General features: G+C 46.6%; 1 protein-coding gene across 3 annotated transcripts in view; it reads left to right on the plus strand.

The window, feature by feature from the left end:
• Nucleotides 1–25,078, plus strand: part of LOC137320680 (UDP-glucuronosyltransferase 3A1-like) — a 90,449-nt gene that overhangs the window by 32,152 nt on the left and 33,219 nt on the right. The window contains exon 2 of one of the 3 annotated variants that reach the window (XM_067982358.1): nt 16,635–16,750. The exons of the other annotated variants lie outside the window; for them this stretch is intronic. The gene's annotated coding sequence lies outside the window, so the exon portion shown is untranslated. The remainder of the gene's footprint in view (nt 1–16,634; nt 16,751–25,078) is intronic. 3 annotated transcript variants of the gene reach the window in all.

Below are 25,078 nucleotides of genomic sequence, written 5' to 3' on the forward strand. Positions count from 1 at the left end.
TACCAACTTTTTGATTTTCTTGCACTAGGACCCCCAGATCCCTTTGTACTGCAGTACTTTCCAGTCTCTCGCCATTAAGAAAATAACTTGCTCTCTGATTTTTCCTGCCAAAGTGCATAACCTCACATTTTCCAATATTATATTGCATCTGCCAAATCTCCGCCCACTCACCCAGCCTGTCTATATCCCCTTGCAGGTTTTTTATGTCCTCCTCACTCTCTACTTTCCCTCCCATCTTTGTATCATCTGCAAATTTTGATATGTTGCACTCGGTCCCCTCCTCCAAATCGTTAATATAGATTGTAAAGAGTTGGGGACCCAGCACCGACCCCTGTGGAACACCACTGGTTACTGGTTGCCAGTCCGAAAATGAACCATTTATCCCAACTCTCTGCTTCCTGTTCGATAACCAATCCTCCACCCATGCCAGAATATTACCCCCAATCCCGTGATTTTTTATCTTAAGTAATAATCTTTTATGTGGCACCTTGTCGAATGCCTTCTGGAAGTCTAAATACACTACGTCCACTGGTTCCCCTTTATCCACCCTATACGTTATATCCTCGAAGAACTCAAGCAAATTTGTCAGACATGACTTCCCCTTCATAAAGCCATGCTGACTTTGTCCTATTAAATTATGCTTATCTAAATGTTCCGTTACTGTCTCCTTAATAATAGACTCCAAAATTTTACCCACCACAGATGTTAAGCTAACTGGCCTATAATTTCCAGCCTTCTGCCTACTACCCTTTTTAAATAACGGTGTTACATTAGCAGTTTTCCAATCTGCCGGGACCTCTCCTGAGTCCAGGGAATTTTGGAAAACTATCACCAAAGCATCCACAATCCCTACTGCCACTTCCCTCAAGACCCTAGGATGGAAGCCATCAGGTCCAGGGGATTTATCCGCCTTGAGTCCCATTATTTTACTGAGTACCATCTCTTGAGTGATTTTAATCGTATTTAGCTCCTCCCCCCCGAGAGTCCCCTGTTTGTCCAGTGTTGGGATATTCTTAGTGTCCTCTACTGTAAAGACTGAAACAAAATATTTGTTCAGCATTTTTGCCATCTCCATGTTTCCCACCATTAATTTCCCGGTCTCATCCTCTAAGGGACCTATGTTTGCCTTAGCCACCCTTTTTCTTTTTATATAACTATAGAAACTCTTGCTATCTGTTTTTATATTTTTTGCTAATTTCTTTTCATAATCTAACTTCCCTTTCTTAATCAATCCTTTAGTTACTTTTTGCTGTCTTTTGAAGAATTCCCAATCTTCTATCCTCCCACTAAGTTTGGTTACCTTATATGTCCTTGTTTTTAGTCGGATACTATCCTTGATTTCTTTACTTAGCCACGGGTGGCTGTCATTTCTTTTACACCCTTTTTTCCTCAGTGGAATATATTTATTTTGAAAGTTGTAAAATAACTCCCTAAATGAACACCACTGCTCATGTACCGTCTTACCCTTTAATCTATTTTCCCAGTCCACTTTAATCAATTCCGCTCTCATACCATCATAGTCTCCTTTATTCAAGCTCAGTACGCTTGTTTGAGAATCAACCTTCTCACCCTCTAATTGGATATGGAATTCAACCATGTTGTGGTCGCTCGTTCCAAGGGGATCCTTAACTAGGACATTATTAATTAATCCTGACTCATTACACAGGACCAGGTCCAAGGTTGCCTGCCCCCTTGTAGGATCAGTTACATACTGCTCAAGAAATCCATCCCTGATGCACTCAATGAACTCGTCCTCAAGGCTGCTCTGCCCAATTTGATTTGTCCAGTTAATATGATAATTAAAATCCCCCATAATTATGGCTGTTCCCTTATTACATGCCCCGACTATCTCCTGATTAATACTTCTTCCAGCAGAGTTGCAACTATTAGGAGGCCTATATACTACGCCCACTAATGTTTTTTTTCCCTTATTATTCCTTATCTCCACCCAAACTGTTTCATTATCTTGATGCTTTGTCCCAATATCATTTCTCTGTATTACAGTGATTCCTTCCTTTATTAACATAGCCACCCCACCTCCCCTTCCTTCCTGCCTGTCCTTCCTGATTGTTAAATACCCTGGCATATTTAATTCCCAGTCGTTGTCACCCTGCAGCCATGTTTCTGTAATGGCCACAAGATCATACCCATACGTAGTTATTTGTGCCGTTAACTCGTCCATTTTATTACGAATGCTACGTGCATTCAGATAAAGAACTTTCAAATCTGTTTTGTGACGCTTAGTTCCTGCTTTTTCCTTTTTTAACACTTTACCTATTACTCCATACCTTCTGTCCCTTCCTGTTACGCTTTCCTCTCTCTCCCTGCTCAGGTTCCCAACCCCCTGCCACTTTAGTTTAAACCCTCCCCAACAGCACTAGCAAACACTCCTCCTAGGACAGCGGTCCCGGCCCTGCCCAGGTGCAGACCGTCCGGTTTGTACTGGTCCCACCTCCCCCAGAACCGTTTCCAGTGTCCCAGGAATTTGAATCCCTCCCCCTTGCACCATTCCTCTAGCCACGTATTCATTTGAAATATCCTCCTATTTCTACTCTGACTAGCACGTGGCACTGGCAGCAATCCTGAGATTACTACCTTTGAGGTCCTATTTTTTAATTTACCTCCTAACTCCCTATATTCTGCTTTTAGGACCTCATCCCCTTTTTTACCTATATCGTTGGTGCCTATGTGCACCACGACAGCTGGCTGTTCGCCCTCCCCCTCCAAAATGTTCTGTAGCCACTCCGAGACATCAAGGGGAGGTGGTTAGACTCTCTCTTGTTGGAGATGGTCATTGCCTGGCACTTATCTGGCGCGAATGTTACTTGCCACTTATGAGCCCAAGCCTGGATGTTGTCCAGGTCTTGCTGCATGCAGGCTCGGACTGCTTCATTATCTGAGGGGTTGCGAATGGAACTGAACACTGTGCAGTCATCAGCGAACATCCCCATTTCTGACCTTATGATGGAGGGAAGGTCATTGATGAAGCAGCTGAAGATGGTTGGGCCTAGGACACTGCCCTGAGGAACTCCTGCAGCAATGCCCTGGGGCTGAGATGATTGGCCTCCAACAACCACTACCATCTTCCTTTGTGCTAGGTATGACTGCAGCCACTGGAGAGTTTTCCCCCTGATTCCCATTGACTTCAATTTTACTAGGGCTCCTTGGTGCCACACTCGGTCAAATGCTGCCTTGATGTCAAGGGCAGTCACTCTCACCTCACCTCTGGAATTCAGCTCTTTTGTCCATGTTTGGACCAAGGCTGTAATGAGGTCTGGAGCCGAGTGGTCCTGGCGGAACCCAAACTGAGCATCGGTGAGCAGGTTATTGGTGAGTCAGTGCCGCTTGATAGCACTGTCGACAACACCTTCCATCACTTTGCTGATGATTGAGAGTAGACTGATGGGGCGGTAATTGGCCGGATTGGATTTGTCCTGCTTTTTGTGGACAGGACATACCTGGGCAATTTTCCACATTGTCGGGTGGATGCCAGTGTTGTAGCTGTACTGGAACAGCTTGGCTAGAGGCGCGGCTAGTTCTGGAGCACAAGTCTTCAGCACTACAGCTGGGATGTTGTCAGGGCCCATAGCCTTTGCTGTATCCAGTGCACTCAGCCGTTTCTTGATATCACGTGGAGTGAATCGAATTGGCCGAAGACTGGCTTCCGTGATGGTGGGGATATCGGGAGGAGGCTGAGATGGATTATCCACTCGGCACTTCTGGCTGAAGATGGTTGCAAACGCTTCAGCCTTGTCTTTTGCACTCACGTGCTGGACTCCGCCATCATTGAGAATGGGGATGTTTGCAGAGCCTCCTCCTCCCGTTAGTTGTTTAATTGTCCACCACCATTCACGACTGGATGTGGCAGGACTGCAGAGCTTTGATCTGATCCGTTGGTTGTGGAATCGCTTAGCTCTGTCTATAGCATGTTGCTTCCGCTGTTTAGCATGCATGTAGTCCTGAGTTGTAGCTTCACCAGGTTGGCACCTCATTTTTAGGTACGCCTGGTGCTGCTCCTGGCATGCTCTTCTACACTCCTCATTGAACCAGGGTTGATCCCCTGGCTTGTTGGTAATGGTAGAGTGAGGAATATGCCGGGCCATGAGGTTACAGATTGTGCTGGAATACAATTCTGCTGCTGCTGATGACCCACAGCGCCTCATGGATGCCCAGTTTTGAGCTGCGAGATCTGTTCTGAATCTATCCCATTTAGCACGGTGGTAGTGCCACACAACACGTTGGATGGTGTCCTCAGTGCGAAGATGGGATTTCGTCTCCACGAGGACTGTGCGGTGGTCACTCCTACCAATACTGTCATGGACAGATGCATTTGCGACAGGTAGTTTGGTGAGGACGAGGTCAAGTCAGTTTTTCCCTCGTGTTGGTTCGCTCACCACCTGCCGCAGGCCCAGTCTGGCAGCTATGTCCTTCAGGACTCGGCCAGCTCGGTCAGTAGTGGTGGTACCGAGCCACTCTTGGTGATGGACATTGAAGTCTCCCACCCAGAGTACATTCTGTGCCCTTGCTACCCTCAGTGCTTCCTCCAAGTGGTGTTCAACATGGAGGAGGACTGATTCATCAGCTGAGGGAGGACGGTAGGTGGTAATCAGCAGGAGGTTTCCTTGCCCATGTTTGACCTGATGCCATGAGATTTCATGGGGTCCAGAGTCAATATTGAGGACTCCCAGGGCCACTCCCTCCTGACTGTATATCACTGTACCGCCACCTCTGGTGGGTCTGTCCTGCCGGTGGGACAGGACATACCCAGGGATGGTGATGGAAGAGTTTGGGACGTTGGCTGAAAGGTATGATTCTGTGAGTATGGCTATGTCAGGCTGTTGCTTGACTAGTCTGTGGGACAGCTCTCCCAATTTTGGCACAAGTCCCCAGATGTTAGTAAGGAGGACCTTGCAGGGTCGACTGGGCTTGGTGTTTTGCCGTTGTCGTGTCCAGTGCCTAGAGGTCCGATGCCAGGTGGTCCGTCCGGTTTTATTCTTATTATGACTTTTCGTAGCGAGATTTTACAACTGAGTGGCTTGCTAGGCCATTTCAGAGGGCGATTAAGAATCAACCACATTGCTGTGGGTCTGGAGTCACATCTAGGCCAGACCGGGTCAGGACGGCAGGTTTCCTTCCCTAAGGGACATTAGTGAACCAGATGGGTTTTTACGACAATCCGGTAGTTTCATGGCCATCTTACTGATACTAGTATTTTAATTCCAGATTTTTATTTAATTAATTGAATTTAATTAATTAATTGAATTTAAATTCACCAGCTGCCGTGGCGGGATTTGAACTCATGACTCTGGATTTTAGTCCAGGCCTCTGGATTACTAGCCCAGTAACATAACCACTATGCTACCGTACCCTTTCTAATGTACTCTCTCAGACTGCCTTTGAATACTGCCAGATTGTTGTTCACCAAGGCACACAGAGATATTTGTGTTAGCGAGGGTATGGAAAACGCAAGCTGATGGGGCGCAAACCAGATTTGTATCATTTCAACCTATTTTTGAGGCCACTTGATTTGGGGGAGGCACTGAGAGGCACCAGTCAGTGTACAGATATCTCCCTGAGGGAGAGGGACTGAGAGACACCAGTCAGTGTACAGATATCTCCCTGAGGGAGAGGGACTGAGAGACACCAGTCAGTGTACAGATATCTCTCCAAGAGAGAGGGGACTAAGAGACACCAGTCATTGTATAGATATCTCCCTGAGGGAGAGGGACTAAGAGACACCAGTCATTGTATAGATATCTCCCTGAGGGAGAGGGACTAAGAGACACCAGTCATTATATAGATACCTCTCCGAGAGAAAGGGGACGAAGAGACACCAGTCAGTGTACAGATATCTCTCCGAGAGAGAGGGGACTAAGAGACCCAGTCATTGTACAGATATCTCTCCGAGAGAGAGGGGACTGAGAGATACCAGTCATTGTACAGATATCTCTCCGAGAGAGAGGGGACTGAGAGACACCAGTCAGTGTACAGATATCACCCTGAGAGGGAGAGGGGACTGAGAGGCCCCTGTCAGTGTACAAATATCTCTCTGAGGAAGGGGCTGAGAAACTCCAGGAAGATCCCTTTCATATATTAAGGATGACCAAATAATTAAGATGAATGCATTTTGTTCTATATTTTGAGTGCAGACATTCCACTGCTGCTGCGTCTTTGTGAATGTTGTTCTTGCAGGGAGGGTCTCTGGGGACTCAAGCTTTCAGTGGTTTCCTTGGATACAGTGTTTCTGGCCTTGTAGAACCAGAGCCTCTCACAGCACACTGCTGGTTTGGGCCCCCATATCGGGGTAGTCCGTGAACTAGAATCAGAACCAGAGCCAGAACCAGTCACTTGACGTGCTCTGCGTTCAGGATCTTGGGCTTGGTGAAAGAATGAAAGGAGAGGAATAATGAGAGATGGGCAGAGGGGTTGTGACAGTGACATTATGCACACGTTCAGAAAGAACGGGTTTACAATTTTACTGTGCAGAACAGCCAGAGAAATCCTCCCCCTCAGGGAGAGGGAAGAGAAGAAAAGGGAGCCTGAGAGGAAAATAAATGGAAGGAATGGAGGACCGAGGGAGAGAGCAAATCACCCAGAGAGCTGGGGGATCTCACCCCCCAACCATTTCAGCAGAGCAGCTCTGTCTCTCTCTTGTGTGTCTCTCGCTCTCTCTGCCTCGCTCTCTGTCTTTCTATCGCTCTACCTCTCTCTCCCGAGATTCCAGAACAGTCCCAGCAGATTGGAAGGTAGCAAATGTAACCCTACCATTCAAGAAAGTGGAGATGTAGGGGAGGGCATTAAACAGGAAATTAGAGACGCATGCAAGAAGGGTACAACTATAATCATGGGTGACTTTAATTTACATATAGATTGATCAAACCAAATTAGCAATAATACTGTGGGGGAGGAATTCCTGGAGTGTGTACGTGATGGTTTTCTGGACCAATACATTGAGGAACCAACTAGAGAACAGGCAATCCTAGACTGGGTATTGTGCAATGAGAAAGGATTAATTAACAATCTTGTTATGCGGGGTCCCTTAGGGAAGAGCGACCATAACATGATAGAATTCCTCATTAAGATGGAGAGTGAAGTAGTTGAATCCGAAACTAGGGTCCTGAATCTAAATAAAGGAAATTACGAAAGTATGAGGTGCGAGTTGGCTAGGATAGATTGGGGAACTTTACTAAAGGGGATGACGGTGGATAGGCAATGGCTAATATTTAAAGAACGTGTGCAGGAATTACAACAATTATTCATTCCTGTCTGGCGCAAAAATAAAACAGGAAAGGTGGCTCAACCATGGCTTACAAAAGAAATTAGGGATAGTATTAGATCCAAAGAGGAGACATATAAAATTGCCAGAAAAAGCGGCAAGTCTGAGGATTGGGAGCAGTTCAGAATTCAGCAAAGGAGGACAAAGAGATTGATTAAGAGGGGAAAAATAGAGTATGAGAGTAAACTAGCAGGGAACATAAAAACTGACTGTAAAAGCTTCTATAAATATGTCAAGAGAAAAAGATTAGTGAAGACAAATGTAGGTCCCTACAGTCAGAAATGGGGGTAATTATAATGGGGAACAAAGAAATGGCAGAGCAATTAAACACATACTTTGGTTCTGTCTTCACAAAGGAGGACACAAATAATCTCCCAGAAATGTTAGGGAACCAAGGGTCCAGTGAGAGGGAGGAACTGAAGGAAACCAGTATTAGTAAAAAAATAGTGCTAGGGAAATTAATGGGGCTGAAGGCTGACAAATCCCCAGGGCCTGATAATCTACATCCCAGAATACTAAAGGAAGTGGCCCTGGAAATATTGGATGCATTGGTGATCATCTTCCAAAATTCTATAGACTCTGGAACAGTTCCTACAGATTGGAGGGTGGCAAATGTAACCCCACTGTTTAAAAAAGGAGAGAAAAAACAGGGAACTACAGACCAGTTAGCCTAACATCAGGAGTGGGGAAAATGCTAGAGTCTATTATAAAAGATGTGATAACAGAACACTTGGAAGGTATTAATGGGATTGGACAAAGTCAGTATGGGTTTATGAAAGGGAAATCATGTTTAACAAATCTACTGGAGTTTTTTGAGGATGTAACTAGTAGAATAGATAGGGGAGAACCAGTGGATGTGGTGTACTTGGATTTTCAGAAGGCTTTTGATAAGGTCCCACACAAGAGGTAAGTGTGCAAACTTAAAGCACATGGGATTGGGGGGAATATACTGGCATGGATTGAGAATTGGTTGACAGAGAGTGGGAATAAACAGGTCTTTTTCCGGGTGGCAGGCAGTGACTAGTGGGGTACCGCAGGGATCAGTGCTTGGGCCCCAGCTATTCACAATATATCATAGAATCATAGAATCATAGAAGTTACAACATGGAAACAGGCCCTTCGGCCCAACATGTCCATGTCGCCCAGTTTATACCACTAAGCTAGTCCCAATTGCCTGCACTTTGCCCATATCCTTCGAGACCCATCTTACCCATGTAACTGTCCAAATGCTTTTTAAAAGACAAAATTGTACCCGCCTCTACCTCTGCCTCTGGCAGCTCGTTCCAGACACTCACCACCCTTTGAGTGAAAAAATTGCCCCTCTGGACCCTTTTGTATCTCTCCCCTCTCACCTTAAATCTATGCCCCCTCGTTATAGACTCCCCTACCTTTGGGAAAAGATTTTGACTATCGACCTTATCTATGCCCCTCATTATTTTATAGACTTCTATAAGATCACCTCTTAACCTCCTACTCTCCAGGGAAAAAAGTCCCAGTCTTTCTAACCTCTCCCTGTAAGTCAAACCATCAAGTCCCAGTAGCATCCTAGTAAATCTTTTCTGCACTCTTTCTAGTTTAATAATATCCTTTCTATAATAGGGTGACCAGAACTGTACACAGTACTCCAAGTGTGGCCTCACCAATGCCCTGTACAACTTCAACAAGACATCCCAACTCCTGCATTCAATGTTCTGACCAATGAAACCAAGCATGCTGAATGCCTTCTTCACCACCCTATCCACCTGTGACTCCACTTTCAAGGAGCTATGAATCTGTACTCCTAGATCTCTTTGTTCTATAACTCTCCCCAACGCCCTAACATTAACGGAGTAGGTCCTGGCCCCATTCGATCTACCAAAATGCATCACCTCACATTTATCTAAATTAAACTCTATCTGCCATTCATCGGCCCACTGGCCCAATTGATCAAGATCCCGTTGCAATCCTAGATAACCTTCTTCACTGTCCACAATGCCACCAATCTTGGTGTCATCTGCAAACTTACTAACCATGCCTCCTAAATTCTCATCCAAATCATTAATATAAATAACAAATAACAGCGGACCCAGCACCGATCCCTGAGGCACACCGCTGGACACAGGCATCCAGTTTGAAAAACAACCCTCTACAACCACCCTCTGCTTCTGTCGTCAATCCAATTTTGTATCCAATTGGCTACCTCACCTTGGATCCCATGAGATTTAACCTTATGTAACAACCTACCATGCGGTACCTTGTCAAATGCTTTGCTGAAGTCCGTGTAGACCACGTCTACTGCACAGCCCTCATCTATCTTCTTGGTTACCCCTTCAAAAAACTCAATCAAATTCGTGAGACATGATTTTCCTCTCACAAAACCATGCTGACTGTTCCTAATTAGTCCCTGCCTCTCCAAATACCAGTAGATCCTGTCCCTCAGAATACCCTCTAACAACTTACCCACTACAGATGTCAGGCTCACTGGTCTGTAGTTCCCAGGCTTTTCCCTGCCGCCCTTCTTAAACAAAGGCACAACATTTGCTACCCTCCAATCTTCAGGCACCTCACCTGTAGCGGTGGATGATTCAAATATCTCTACTAGGGGACCCGCAATTTCCTCCCTAACCTCCCATAACGTCCTGGGATACATTTCATCAGGTCCCGGAGATTTATCTACCTTGATGCGCGTTAAGACTTCCAGCACCTCCCTCTCTGTAATGTGTACACTCCTCAAGACATCACTATTTATTTCCCCAAGTTCCCTAACATCCATGCCTTTCTCAACCGTAAATACCGATGTGAAATATTCATTCAGGATCTCACCCATTTCTTGTGGTTCCGCACATAGATGACCTTGTTGATCCTTAAGAGGCCCTACTCTCTCCCTAGTTACCCTTTTGCCCTTTATGTATTTGTAGAAGGTCTTTGGATTCACCTTTGCCTGATCTGCCAAAGCAATCTCATATCCCCTTTTTGCCCTCCTGATTTCTCTCTTAACTCTACTCCGGCAATCTCTATACTCATCAAGGGATCCACTTGATCCCAGCTGCCTATGCATGTCATATGCCTCCTTCTTCTTTTTGACTAGTGCCTCAATCTCCCGAGTCATCCAAGGTTCCCTACTTCTACCAGCCTTGCCCTTCACTTTATAAGGAATGTGCTTACCCTGAACCCTGGTTAACACACTTTTGAAAGCCTCCCACTTACCAGACGTCCCTTTGCCTGCCAACAGACTCTCCCAATCAACTTCTGAAAGTTCCTGTCTAATACCATCAAAATTGGCCTTTCCCCAATTTAGAATTTTAACTTTTGGGCCAGACCTATCCTTCTCCATAGCTATCTTAAAACTAATGGAATTATGATCACTTGTCCCAAAGTGATCCCTCACTAACACTTCTGTCACCTGCCCTTCCTTATTTCCCAAGAGGAGGTCAAGTTTTGCCCCCTCTCTAGTCGGGCCATCCACATACTGAATGAGAAATTCCTCCTGAATACACTCAACAAATTTCTCTCCATCCAAGCCCCTAATGCTATGGCTGTCCCAGTCAATGTTGGGAAAGTTAAAGTCCCCTACTATTACCACCCTATTTTTCTTGCAGCTGTCTGTAATCTCCTTACATATTTGCTCCTCAATTTCCCGTTGACTATTTGGGAGTCTGTAGTACAATCCTATCAACGTGATCTCTCCCTTCTTATTTTTCAGTTCTACCCATATAGACTCAGTGGGCGAACCCTCGGATATATCCCCTCTCACTACTGCCGTGATGTTCTCCCTAATCAAGAACGCAACTCCCACTCCTCTCTTACCTCCTGCTCTATCTTTCCTATAGCATCTGTACCCTGGAACATTGAGCTGCCAGTCCTGCCCCTCCCTTATCCATGTTTCAGTAATAGCTATAACATCCCAGTCCCATGTACCCATCCATGCCCTGAGTTCATCTACCTTGCCCATCAGACTTCTTGCATTGAAATAAATGCAGTTTAATCTAGACTTCCCTTGGTCTTTGCCCTGCTTTCTCAGACCATCTGTCCGGTCATGTTCTGTACACTCTCCCTTACTGCCTTTTGTTTCTGTCATCATTTTATTTCTCACTGACTTCCTGCATCGGTTCCCATCCCCCTGCCACATTAGTTTAAACCCTCCCCAACAGCACTGGCAAACACTCCCCCTAGGACATTGGTTCCAGTCCTGCCCAGATGCAGACCGTCCAATTTGTACTGGTCCCACCTCCCCCAGAACCGGTTCCAATGGCCCAGGAATTTGAATCCCTCCCTCTTGCACCATCTCTCAAGCCACGTATTCATCTTAGCTATCCTGTCATTCCTACTCTGACTTGCCCGTGGCACTGGTAGCAATCCTGAGATTACTACCTTTGAGGTCCTACTCTTTAGTTTAACTCCTAACTCCCTAAATTCAGCTTGTAGGACCTCATCCTGTTTTTTACCTATATCGTTGGTGCCTATATGCACCACGACAACTGGCTGTTCACCCTCCCCCTCCAGAATGTTCTGCAGCCGCTCCGAGACATCCTTGACCCTTGCACCAGGGAGGCAACATACCATCCTGGAGTCTCGGTTGCGTCCGCAGAAACGCCTGTCTATTCCCCTTACAATCGAGTCCCCTATCACTATAGCTCTGCCACTCTTTTTCCTGCCCTCCTGTGCAGCAGAGCCAGCCACGGTGCCATGAACCTGGCCACTGCCACCTTCCCCTGGTGAGCCATCTCCCCCAACAGTATCCAAAACGGTATACCTGTTTTGGAGGGAGATGACCGCAGGGGACCCCTGCACTGCCTTCCTACTCTTCCTCTATCTGTTGGTCACCCATTCACTATCTCCCTCAGTAATTTTTATCTGTGGTGTGACCAACTCACTGAACGTGCTATCCACGACTTTCTCAGCATCGCAGATGCTCCAAAGTGAGTCCATCCGCAGCTCCAGAGCCGTCAAGCGGTCAAACAATAGCTGCAGCTGGACACACTTCCCGCAGGTGAAGGAATCAGGGATACAGGAAGGAGCCCTGAATTCCCACATCTCACAAGAGGAACATGACACGGCTCTGGGATCTCCTGCCATGACTTAACCCTTAAGTTAGCTTAACAACAACTGCAATGTCAAGAGAAAAAAAAGGAAAGAAAAACTACTTACCACTCCCTTTAAGGAGTTTACTCCTTTAAATTGTTCTCAATTTAGAGAATGTTAACTACACTAGGGACCTTGATTCACTAAAAAATAAACGCTACTTCCTATAAGATCTGCAGTCCTTCCCTTTCCTTTTACTTCAGTTACTGTCGATAAGTAGAAATACTCACCTGAACCTACTCCCCAATCAGGTGCCTCCCCTGTGTCGCGTCCCGATCTGATTCCTGACATCACTTCGAACTCGGTCGCAGCTCCGCTCGGCTCGGCTCCTCTCAGCTGTTCTCAGCGCTCTGAAATCCCGCCTTTTATCGGACGCTCCCTCCGCTCGGCTCGGCTCCTCTCAGCTGTTCTCAGCGCTCTGAAATCCCGCCTTTTATCGGACGCTCCCTCCGCTCCGCTCGGCTCCTCTCAGCTGTTCTCAGCGCTCTGAAATCCCTCCTTTTATCGGACCCTCCCTCCGCTCGGCTCGGCTCCTCTCAGCTGTTCTCAGCGCTCTGAAATCCCGCCTTTTATCGGACGCTCCCTCCGCTCAGCTCGGCTCCTCTCAGCGCTCTGAAATCCCGCCTTTTATCGGACGCTCCCTCCGCTCGGCTCGGCTCCTCTCAGCTGTCAATGATTTGGATGAGGGAACTAAATGTAACATTTCCAAGTTTGCAGACGACACAAAGCTGGGGTGGAATGTGAGCTGTGAGGAGGATGCAAAGAGGCTCCAATGTGATTTAGACAATTTGGGTGAGTGGGCAAGAACATGGTAGATGCAGTATAACGTGGATAAATGTGAGGTTATCCACTTTGGTTGTAAAAACAGAAAGGCAGGTTATTTTCTGAATGGTGATAGATTGGGAAAAGGGGAGGTGCAACAAGACCTGGGTGTCCTTGTACACCAGTCGCTGAAAGCGAGCATTCAGGTGCAGCAAGCAGTTAGGAAGGCGAATGGTATGTTGGCCTTCATTGCAAGAGGATTTGAGTACAGGAGGAGGGATGTCTTACTGCAGTTGTACAGGGCCTTGGTGAGACCACATCTGGAGTATTGTGTGCAGTTTTGGTCTCCTTATCTGAGGAAAGATGTCCTTGCCATGGAGGGAGTGCAACGAAGGTTTACCAGACTGATTCCTGGGATGGCAGGACTGATGTATGAGGAGAGATTGGGTCGACTAGGCCTATATTCACTAGAGTTTAGAAGAATGAGAGGTGATCTCATCAAAACACATAAAATTCTAACAGGACTAGACAGACTAGATGCAGGGAGGATGTTCCCGATGGCTGGGGAGTCCAGAACCAGGGGTCACAGTCTCAGGATACAGGGAATGCCATTTAGAACTGAGATGAGGAGAAATTTCTTCACTCAGAGGGTGGTGAACCTGTGGAATTCTCTACCACAGAAGGCAGTGGAGGCCAAGTCATTAGATGTATTCAAGAAGGAGATAGATATATTTCTTAATGCTAAAGGGATATGGGGAAAAAGCGGGAACAGGGTACTGAGTTAGACGATCAGCCATTATCATTTTGAATGGCGGAGCAGGCCTGAAGGGCCGAATGGCCTACTCTTGCTCCTATTTTCTATGATTCTATGAAAGGAGGGAGAGAGAAAACAGGGAACTAAAGGCCAATTAGTCTCACATCAGTCGTCAGGAAAATGCTGGAATCCATTATTAAGGAAGTGGTAACAGGGCAGGTAGAAAATCATAATATGATGAGGCAGAGTCAACATGGTTTTATGAAAGTGAAATTGTGCTTGACAAATTTATTAAATTTTTTGAGGATGTAACTGGCAGGGTAGATAAAGGGGAATCAGTGGATGTCGTATATTTGGATTTCCAAAAGGCATTCGATAAGATGCCGCATAAAAGGTCATTACACAAGGTCAGGGCTCATGGGGTTGGGGGTAATACATTAGCATGGATAGCATTAACGGACAGGAAACAGAGAGTAGGGATAAACGGGTCATTTTCAGGTTGGCAGCCTGTAACTCGTAGGGTACCGCAAGGATCGGTGCTTGGGCCTCAGCTATTTACAATCTATATTAATGACTTAGATAGAATCATAGAATCATCGAAGTTACAACATGGAAACAGGCCCTTCGGCCCAACATGTCCATGTCGCCCAGTTTATACCACTAAGCTAGTCCCAATTGCCTGCACTTGGCCCATATCCCTCGATACCCATCTTACCCATGTAACTGTCCAAATGCTTTTTAAAAGACAAAATTGTACCCGCCTCTACTACTGCCTCTGGCAGCTCGTTCCAGACACTCACCACCCTTTGAGTGAAAAAATTGCCCCGAGTGTAATGTATCCAAATTTGCTGACGATACAAAGCGAGGTGGGAAAGTAGGAACATAGGAACTTAGGAACAGGAGTTGGCCATTCAGCCCCTCGTGCCTGCTCCGCCATTTGATAAGATCATGGCTGATCTGTGATCTAACTCCATATACATGCCTTTGGCCCATATCCCTTAATACCTTTGATTGCCAAAAAGCTATCTATCTCAGATTTAAATTTAGCAATTGAGCTAGTATCAATTGCCGTTTGCGGAAGAGAGTTCCAAACTTCGACCACCCTTTGTGTGTAGAAATGTTTTCTAATCTCACTCCTGAAAGGTCTGGCTCTAATTTTTAGACTGTGCCCCCTACTCCTAAAATCCCCAACCAGCGGAAATAGTTTCTCTCTATCCACCCTATCCGTTCCCCTTAATATCTTATAAACTTCGATCAGATCACCCCTTGTTAGCGTGGATTTTGGACTCAAGATTTATGATGTAAAAGCTACTGAAATCTGTATTTCAAAGGTATAAAAAAGCATGACAACCATTTTAAAGTTGAGAAGGTATATGCGTACATTGCGGAATGTCCAGCCTTCTCCCAGAGTACTTTGTCCAATAAACTGCATGTTGAATCTTTAAGTCTGACTCCGAGTGGTGATTTTTTCCCACAACACCCCTTAACCTTCAAATCTCCAGAGAATACAACCCCAATTTGTGTAATCTCTCCTCGTAACTTAACCCTTGAAGTCCAGGTATCATTCTAGTAAACCTACGCTGCACTCCCTCCAAGGCCAATATATCCTTCCAAAGGTGCGGTGCCCAGAACTGCTCACAGTACTCCAGGTGCGGTCTAACCAGGGTTTTGTATAACTGCAGCATAACTTCTGCCCCCTTGTACTCTAATCCTCCAGATATAAAGGCCAGCATTCCATTAGCCTTATTGATTATTTTTTGCACCTGTTCATGACACTTCAATGATCTATGTACCTGAACCCCTAAGTCCCTTTGGACATCCACTGTTTTTAACTTTTTACCATTTAGAAAGTACCCTGTTCTATCCTTTTTTGATCCAAAGTGGATGACCTCACATTTGTCTACATTGAATTCCATTTGCCACAATTTTGCCCATTCACCTCATCTATCAATATCCCTTTGTAATTTTATGTTTTCATCTACACTGCTTACAATGCCACCAATCTTTGTGTCATCGGCAAACTTAGATATGAGACTTTCTAAGCCTTCATCTAAGTCGTTAATAAATATTGTGAATAATTGAGGCCCCAAGACAGATCCCTGTGGGACTCCACTACTCACATCCTGCCAATGTGAGTACCTTCCCATTATCCCTACTCTCTGTCGCCTTTCGCTCAGCCAACTTCCTAACCAAGTCCGTACTTTTCCCTCGATTCCATGGGCTTCTATCTTAGCTAACAGTCTCTTATGTGGGACCTTATCAAATGCCTTCTGGAAGTCCATATAAATAACATCCATTGACATTCCCCTGTTCACTACTTTAGTCACCTCTTCAAAAAATTCAATCGCGTTTGTCAGGCACGACCTACCTTTCACAAATCCATGCTGGCTCTCCCTGATTAACTGAAAATTCTCGAGGTGTTCAGTCACCCTATCTTTAATTATAGACTCCAACATTTTCCCCACAACAGATGTTAGGCTAACTGGTCTATAATTCCCTGGTTTCCCTCTCTCTCCTTTCTTAAAAAGCGGAGTGACATGTGCAATTTTCCAATCCAGAGGGACAGTTCCTGAATCTAGAGAACTTTGAAAGATTATAGTTCGAGCATCTGCAATGTGCTCACCTACTTCCTTTAAAACATCTGGTGACACAACTTTAACATTCATCACACACAACATGAATTGATCTTAACAATGCTTGGCATGTTGAACACCTCAGTATGCTCATCGCAACATCACACATCTGTGATGATGCTTAACATTGCCTTCTGCTCTCTTACAGGCCCTTCAACGACTGCATTGACAGCAGAGGGCGATCCCTCAGAGGAGCTCCAGGCCTCTGAGGGCGCACCGTCACATCTTAGTGAGCCATCCACCAGCGCAGATATCCATACCTCGGTGGGTCCTAGCAGTGAGTTAGTTGGGTTGGCACCTGGAGAGTCACCGCACACAAGTGAGCACGAGCAGACACTGGTGGTAGGGGCACCTGTGGAGAGTCCGCGTTGGTGGGCACACTCCTCTCCAGGCTCTGCTCAGCTGGATGCAGATGCTGAACCCCGGGAGCCATCCTTTAAAAGGAGAATGATCGAGGGACAGCAGCACTTTTGTGAGGTACTAGAACAGGTGCCACGCACACTCTCCACAATAGTGCAGAGGTTGGAGGAGTCCAACTCCTGCATGAGTGGAATGGTGGCACAGGTACGGGAGGGAATCTCTGAGATAGTGTCACAGGGACGTGAGCAACTCTCTGAGATAGTGTCGCACGTAACTGCTGAAATGTCTGAGATACTGCCGCGGGTAAGTGCGGGAATGTCTGCGATGGAGGGAAGGCTAGCCTCCGTTGAGCTTTAAGCACGAGTCACAAATGAGTCCATCCAGGCCCTGACAACGGCCATTCGGACTCAGGGTGAACAACATTCTGCCGTCTTAAACAGGCTGAGAGATACTTTAGAAGTGGCCTTCTAAGGCATCACACATGTCCTCCAAACTGTTGTCCAGCAGGGTGGTAGGAGTGATGTGGGCCTGGTCCAGGAGAGGGATGATGGCGAAAGGGGACGTGGAAGTGAGGACGCCACTCAAAGCGCCCCCATGTCTCACCTGTTGGTCCCCTCTCAACCAGTACCCACAGTGTTTCCTCCTCTCCAGGTGGCCGAGTCTGCCCCTGCACAGGTGCAGGTGAAGCGGTCTTTGGAGGGGCCTCACGGGCACCGAAACCCAGAGGGTGTAGGCCGAAAGCATCTAAGCAGTCAGGGCATGAACAAGAGCAACCTGCCACTCCCTCTGCTGCAGCCACAGGGGAAGCACCACGTAGGAGCAGTTGGAAGAGAAAGGCGAAGGTTTTGTGATCACGAAGGGAATGCACAAGGGTGTCTGACAGACTGGCATGTTTTTCATTTATATTTAGTTTTTGTTATATTCACATTATGAATATAACAAGAAGTTGAGGGCAGTGGTGACTTTAACAGCGACGGATAATGAGATGCCACCAGGCCCAGCCGGGAGCAGCTCGGCACAAAGGAGGCTGCAGATGTCTGCGACCACCTGGCGACTGACTCTGAGCCTCCGTATGCACTGCTTCTCAGAGAGGTCCAGGAAGCTGAGCCTCGGTCTGTAGACCCTGTTGCGAGGGTAGTGCCTCCTGCGACATCGCTCCCTCTGTTGTTGCCCTCCGTGCTCTTGTGCAGGTCCTTATGGTGCAGCACTGTGTTGTGGAGCTACAAGTGGCAGATGTGCACCCAGGCCTGGTGAGGATGGTGATGTTGCTCGTCCTCGGATGTAGTGGTGAATGCAACCATGGTGCCCCCCACCCCACCCCCCATCCTGATGGTGTCAGTTTGAGGAGGTCTGAAAAGTTGGTAAATATGCGTAAACAGAAGAATTCTGAGTGTAAACCAAGAATTTTCAATCTAAACATAAAGATTTACCAGACAAACGTTTGTCTGAGACACCTGAGTGCCCTCTCCTTTTATCCCCATCTGTCAAACAGGCATTTAAATGTCCAGCTAGCTGCTGCCTGAAACACATCTCTTCGAACATGCATTGTTTCCCACAGCACAGGAAACACGGTTGAGGCTGTTAAAATCGCACCCCTGCCTCAATCGCTACAAAATTAATGACTTCAACAAGATTAACGATGTGAATAAGTGGTTTAAGTATCATCCCGCCGGCTTTAATTTCCAGATTTGTGAAGTGCGCACGAACGCAGGTGTGTCTGTGACAACCCCGGCAGGCAGCGGGTTGCAGCCGGCTTCCGAACCTGCTCGGGATTTTTGCCATTTTCGCAGCCCCCCCGCCCCCAACATTTGATTTTAAAATTGAGCCCAAAGTGTCTGCAAAGGGACGTAAACAAGTTAAGTGAATGGGTAAGAAGGTGGCAGATGGAGTATAATATGAGGAAATGTGAGGTTATTCACTTTGGTAGGAAGAATAGAAAAACAGAATATTTTTTAAATGGTGAGAAACTATTATATGTTGAGCATGCAGTTACAGCAAGCATGTTGGCCTTTATTGCAAGGGGGTTGGAGTACAAGAGTAAGGAAGTCTCTCTACAATTGTCCAGGGCTTTGGTGAGACTTCACCTGGAGTACTGTGTACAGTTTTGATCACCTTATCTAAGAGGCCATAGAGGCGGTGCAATGAAGGTTCACTAGATTAATTCCTGGGATGAGAGGGTTGTCCTATGAGGAGAGATTGAGTAGAATGGGCCTATACTCTCTGGAGTTTAGAAGAATGAGAGGTGATCTCATTGAAACATATAAGATTCTGAGGGGACTTGACAGGGTAGATCCTGAGAGGCTGTTTCCCCTAGCTGGAGAGTCTAGAACTAGAGGGCATAGTCTCAGGATAAGGGGTCGGACATTTAAGACTGAGATGAGGAGGAATTTCTTCACTCAGAGGGTTGTGAATCTTTGGAATTCTCGACCCCAGAGGGCTGTGGATGCTGAGTCATTGAATATATTCAATTGTAAACAATTTTACAACACCAAGTTACAGTCCAGCAATTTTATTTTAAATTCACAAGCTTTCGGAGGCTACCTCCTTCCTCAGGTGAACGATGGTGTCAGTTTGAGGAGGTCTGAAAAGTTGGGAAATATGCGTAAACATATTTACCATCTCCACATCATGAAAAGATTCAAGGCTGAGATCGATATGTCGGGTACGGTGGCAGAGTGGTTATGTTACTGGACGAGTAATCCAGAGACCTGAACTAAAATCCAGAGTCATGAGTTCAAATCCTGCCACGGCAGCTAGCGAGTTTAAATTCAATTAATTAAATAAAAATCTGGAATTAAAATATTAGTATCAGTAATGATGGCCATGAAACTACCAGATTGTCGTAAAAACCCATCTGGTTCACTAATGCCCTTTAGGGAAGGAAACCTGCCGTCCTTACCCGGTCTGGCCAATATGTGACACCAGACCCACAGCAATGTGGTTGATTCTGAATCGCCCTCTGAAATGGCCAAGCAAGCCACTCAGTTGTAAAATCTCGCTACGAAAAGTCATAATAAGAATAAAACCGGACGGACCACTCGGCACCGGACACGACAACGGCAAACCAAGCCCAGTCGACCCTGCAAGGTCCTCCTTACTAACATCTGGGGACTTGTGCCAAAATTGGGAGAGCTGTCCCACAGACTAGTCAAGCAACAGCCTGACATAGCCATTCTCACAGAATCATATCTTTCAGCCAATGTCCCAGACTCTTCCATCACCATCCCTGGGTAAGTCCTGTCCCACGGGCAGGACAGACCAACCAGAGGTGGCGGTACAGTGATATACAGTCAGGAGGGAGTGGTCCTGGGAGTCCTCAACATTGACTCTGGACCCCATGAAATCTCATGGCATCAGGTCAAACATGGGCAAGGAAACCTCCTGCTGATTACCACCTACCACCCTCCCTCAGCTGATGAATCAGTCCTCCTCCATGTTGAGCACCACTTGGAGGAAGCACTGAGGGTAGCAAGGGCACAAAATGTACTCTGGGTGGGGGATTTCAATGTCCATCACCAAGAGTGGTTCGGTAGCACCACCACTGGCCGAGTCCTGAAGGACATAGCTGCCAGACTGGGCCTGCGGCAGGGGGTGAGCGAACCAACACGAGGGAAAAACTTACTTGACCTCGTCCTCACCAATCTACCTGTCGCTAAATGCATCTGTCCATGACAGTATTGGTAGGAGTGACCACTGCACAGTCCTCGTGGAGACGAAGTCCCATCTTCGCACTGAGGACACCATCCAACGTGTTGTGTGGCACTATCACCATGCTAAATGGGATAGATTCAGAACAGATCTAGCAGCTCAAAACTGGGCATCCATGAGGCGCTGTGGGCCATCAGCAGCAGCAGAATTGTATTCCAGCACAATCTGTAACCTCATGGCCCGGCATATTCCTCACTCTACCATTACCAACAAGCCAGGGGATCAACCCTGGTTCAATGAGGAGTGTAGAAGAGCATGCCAGGAGCAGCACCAGGCGTACCTAAAAATGAGGTGCCAACCTGGTTGAAGCTACAACTCAGGACTACATGCATGCTAAACAGCGGAAGCAACATGCTATAGTCAGAGCTAAGCGATTCCACGACCAACGGATCAGATCAAAGCTCTGCAGTCCTGCCACATCCAGTCGTGAATGGTGGTGGACAATTAAACAACTAACAGGAGGAGGAGGCTCTGCAAACATCCCCATCCTCAATGACGGCAGAGTCCAGCACGTGAGTGCAAAAGACAAGGCTGAAGCGTTTGCAACCATCTTCAGCCAGAAGTGCCGAGTGGATGATCCATCTCAGCCTCCTCCCGATATCTCCACCATCACGGAAGCCAGTCTTCGGCCAATTCGATTCACTCCACGTGATATCAAGAAACGGCTGAGTGCACTGGATACAGCAAAGGCTTTGGGCCCCGACAACATCCCAGCTGTAGTGCTGAAGACTTGTGCTCCAGAACTAGCTGCACCTCTAGCCAAGCTGTTCCAGTACAGCTACAACACTGGCATCTACCCGACAATGTGGAAAATTGCCCAGGTATGTCCTGTCCACAAAAAGCAGGACAAATCCAATCCGACCAATTACTGCCCCGTCAGTCTACTCTCAATCATCAGCAAAGTGATGGAAGGTGTCGTCGACAGTGCTATCAAGCGGCAGTTACTCACCAATAACCTGCTCACCGATGCACAGTTTGGGTTCCGCCAGGACCACTCGGCTCCAGACCTCATTACAGCCTTGGTCCAAACATGGACAAAAGAGCTGAATTCCAGAGGTGAGGTGAGAGTGACTGCCCTTGACATCAAGGCAGTATTTGACCGAGTGTGGCACCAAGGAGCCCGAGTAAAATTGAAGTCAATGGGAATCGGGGAAAACTCTCCAGTGGCTGGAGTCATACCGAGCACAAAGGAAGATGGTAGTGGTTGTTGGAGGCCAATCATCTCAGCCCCAGGATATTGCTGCAGGAGTTCCTCAGGGCAGTGTCCTAGGCCCAACCATCTTCAGCTGCTTCATCAATGACCTTCCCTCCATCATAAGGCCAGAAATGGGGATGTTCGCTAATGACTGCAGTGTTCAGTTCCATTCGCAACCCCTCAAATAATGAAGCAGTCCGAGCCCGCATGCAGCAAGATCTGGACAAACATCCAGGCTTGGGCTCATAAGTGGCAAGTAACATTCGCGCCAGATAAGTGCCAGGCAATGACCATCTCCAACAAGAGAGAGTCTAACCACCTCCCCTTGACATTATACATCATAGAATCATTGAAGTTTACAACATGGAAACAGGCCCTTCGGCCCAACATGTCCATGTCGCCCAGTTTATACCACTAAGCAAGTCCCAATTGCCTGCACTTGGTCCATATCCCTCTATACCCATCTTACCCATGTAACTGTCCAAATGCTTTTTAAAAGACAAAATTGTACCCGCCTCTACTACTGCCTCTGGCAGCTCGTTCCAGACACTCACCACCCTTTGAGTGAAAAAATTGCCCCTCTGGACCCTTTTGTATCTCTCCCCTCTCACCTTAAATCTATACCCCCTCGTTATAGACTCCCCTACCTTTGGGAAAAGATTTTGACTAACTACCTTATCTATGCCCCTCATTATTTTATAGACTTCTATAAGATCACCCCTTAACCTCCTACTCTCCAGGGGAAAAAAGTCCCAGTCTGTCTAACCTCTCCCTATAAGTCAAACCATCAAGTCCCGGTAGCATCCTAGTAAATCTTTTCTGCACTCTTTCTAGTTTAATAATATCCTTTCTATAATAGGGTGACCAGAACTGTACACAGTATTCCAAGTGTGGCCTTACTAATGTCTTGTACAACTTCAACAAGACATCCCAACTCCTGTATTCAACGTTCTGACCAATGAAACCAAGCATGCTGAATGCCTTCTTCACCACCCTATCCACCTGTGACTCCACTTTCAAGGAGCTATGAACCTGTACTCCTAGATCTCTTTGTTCTATAACTCTCCCCAATGCCCTACCATTAACGGAGTAGGTCCTGGCCCAATTTGATCTACCAAAATGCATCACCTCACATTTATCTAAATTAAACTCCATCTGCCATTCATCGGCCCACTGGCCCAATTTATCAAGATCCCGTTGCAATCCTAGATAACCTTCTTCACTGTCCACAATGCCACCAATCTTGGTGTCATCTGCAAACTTACTAACCATGCCTCCTAAATTCTCATCCAAATCATTAATATAAATAACAAATAACAGCGGACCCAGCACCGATCCCTGAGGCACACCGCTGGTCACAGGCCTCCAGTTTGAAAAACAACCCTCTACAACCACCCTCTGTCTTCTGTCGTCAATCCAATTTTGTATCCAATTGGCTACCTCACCTTGGATCCCGTGAGATCTAACCTTATGTAACAACCTACCATGCGGTACCTTGTCAAAGGCTTTGCTAAAGTCCATGTAGACCACGTCTACTGCACAGCCCTCATCTATCTTCTTGGTTACCCCTTCAAAAAACTCAATCAAATTTGTGAGACATGATTTTCCTCTCACAAAACCATGCTGACTGTTCCTAATCAGTCCCTGCCTCTCCAAATGCCAGTAGATCCTGTCTCTCAGAATACCCTCTAACAACTTACCCACTACAGATGTCAGGCTCACCGGTCTGTAGTTCCCAGGCTTTTCCCTGCCGCCCTTCTTAAACAAAGGCACAACATTTGCCACCCTCCAATCTTCAGGCACCTCACCTGTAGCTGTCGATGATTCAAATATCTCTGCTAGGGGACCCGCAATTTCCTCCCTAACCTCCCATAACGTCCTGGGATACATTTCATCAGGTCCCGGAGATTTATCTACCTTGATGCGCGTTAAGACTTCCAGCACCTCCCTCTCTGTAATATGTACACTCCTCAAGACATCCTATTTATTTCCCAAGTTCCCTAACATCCATGCCTTTCTCAACCGTAAATACCGATGCGAAATAGTCATTTAGGATCTCACCCATCTCTTGTGGTTCCGCACATAGATGACCTTGTTGATCCTTAAGTGGCCCTACTCTATCCCTAGTTACTCTTTTGCCCTTTATGTATTTGTAGAAGCTCTTTGGATTCACCTTTGCCTTATCTGCCAAAGCAATCTCATATCCCCTTTTTGCCCTCCTGATTTCTCACTTAACTCTACTCCGGCAATCTCTATACTCTTCAAGGGATCCACTTGATCCCAGCTGCCTATGCATGTCATATGCCTCCTTCTTTTTGACTAGGGCCTCAATCTCCCGAGTCATCCAAGGTTCCCTACTTCTACCAGCCTTGCCCTTCACTTTATAAGGAATGTGCTTACCCTGAACCCTGGTTAACACACTTTTGAAAGCCTCCCACTTACCAGACGTCCCTTTGCCTGCCAACAGACTCTCCCAATCAACTTCTGAAAGTTCCTGCCTAATCCATCAAAATTGGCCTTTCCCCAATTTAGAATTTCAACTTCTGGGCCAGACCTATCATTCTCCATAGCTATCCTAAAACTAATGGAATTATGATCACTGGTCCCAAAGTGATCCCTCACTAACACTTCTGTCACCTGCCCTTCCTTATTTCCCAAGAGGAGGTCAAGTTTTGCCCCCTCTCTAGTCGGGCCATCCACATACTGAATGAGAAATTCCTCCTGAATACACTCAACAAATTTCTCTCCATCCAAGCCCCTAATGCTATGGCTGTCCCAGTCAATGTTGGGAAAGTTAAAGTCCCCGACTATTACCACCCTATTTTTCTTGCAGCTGTCTGTAATCTCCTTACATATTTGCTCCTCAATTTCCCGTTGACTATTTGGGGGTCTGTACTACAATCCTATCAACGTGATCTCTCCCTTCTTATTTTTCAGTTCTACCCATATAGACTCAGTGGGCGAACCCTCGGATATATCCTCTCTCACTACTGCCGTGATGTTCTCCCTAATCAAGAACGCAACTCCCCCTCCTCTCTTACCTCCTGCTCTATCTTTCCTATAGCATCTGTACCCTGGAACATTGAGCTGCCAGTCCTGCCCCTCCCTTAGCCATGTTTCAGTAATAGCTATAACATCCCAGTCCCATGTACCCATCCATGCCCTGAGTTCATCTACCTTGCCCATCAGACTTCTTGCATTGAAATAAATGCAGTTTAATCTGGACTTCCCTTGGTCTTTGCCCTGCTTTCTCAGACCATCTGTCCGGTCATGTTTTGTACACTCTCCCTTACTGCCTTTTGTTTCTGTCACCACTTTACTTCCCACTG

The sequence above is a fragment of the Heptranchias perlo genome, chromosome 4 (genome assembly GCF_035084215.1).
Source record: "Heptranchias perlo isolate sHepPer1 chromosome 4, sHepPer1.hap1, whole genome shotgun sequence".
Classification (NCBI taxonomy): domain Eukaryota; kingdom Metazoa; phylum Chordata; class Chondrichthyes; order Hexanchiformes; family Hexanchidae; genus Heptranchias; species Heptranchias perlo.